Here is a 640-nt window from a genome sequence, read left to right on the forward strand (position 1 = left end):
AAAAAGAAGGGCTGCATGAATAAGTTTTGGAAACATCATAAGTCACTCACAAAGGCTATTTCAAACTCATTATTTGCCAATACCGTTTCAGGTGCTGTAAGTATAGCCAAACCCCATTAATTATGAGAAAGGATTAATGCCTGAGATCAAAATGAAATAAATTAAAACAAATGAGTACATTTCAATAATAAAAAGAGTAAGGTTTTGTAACAAACGGATTGATTCAAATCAACAAATCAGGTTTGTAAGCATTGTCTCCCAGATACTGTTTCAGTAAAAATACCTGAAATAAATTTCTGGAGTTACAGAGAAGAAAACCCTTGTTTAAAGACATTATGCTATGCTATCTTAAGCACACCTAAAATGTATTTCCTTCAACACCTTGTTGAGGTACAGCTTTCTGCATTCCCACAATGCAATGTTAAAAACATTAAACACACACACACACACACACACACACACACACACACACATATATATATATATGTGTGTGTGTGTGTGTGTGTGTGTGTGTGTGTTCACTGAGGTTATATATATATATAACCTCAGTGAAGGTAGGTTTTTTTTTTCTTTTTACAGGAAGAAACCTGTACATTTTGACATCAAGCTCGTTAGACTTCGCTTGCCTGCTCATGATGAC

Source organism: Chanos chanos, chromosome 7 (genome assembly GCF_902362185.1).
Source record: "Chanos chanos chromosome 7, fChaCha1.1, whole genome shotgun sequence".
Lineage (NCBI taxonomy): Eukaryota > Metazoa > Chordata > Actinopteri > Gonorynchiformes > Chanidae > Chanos > Chanos chanos.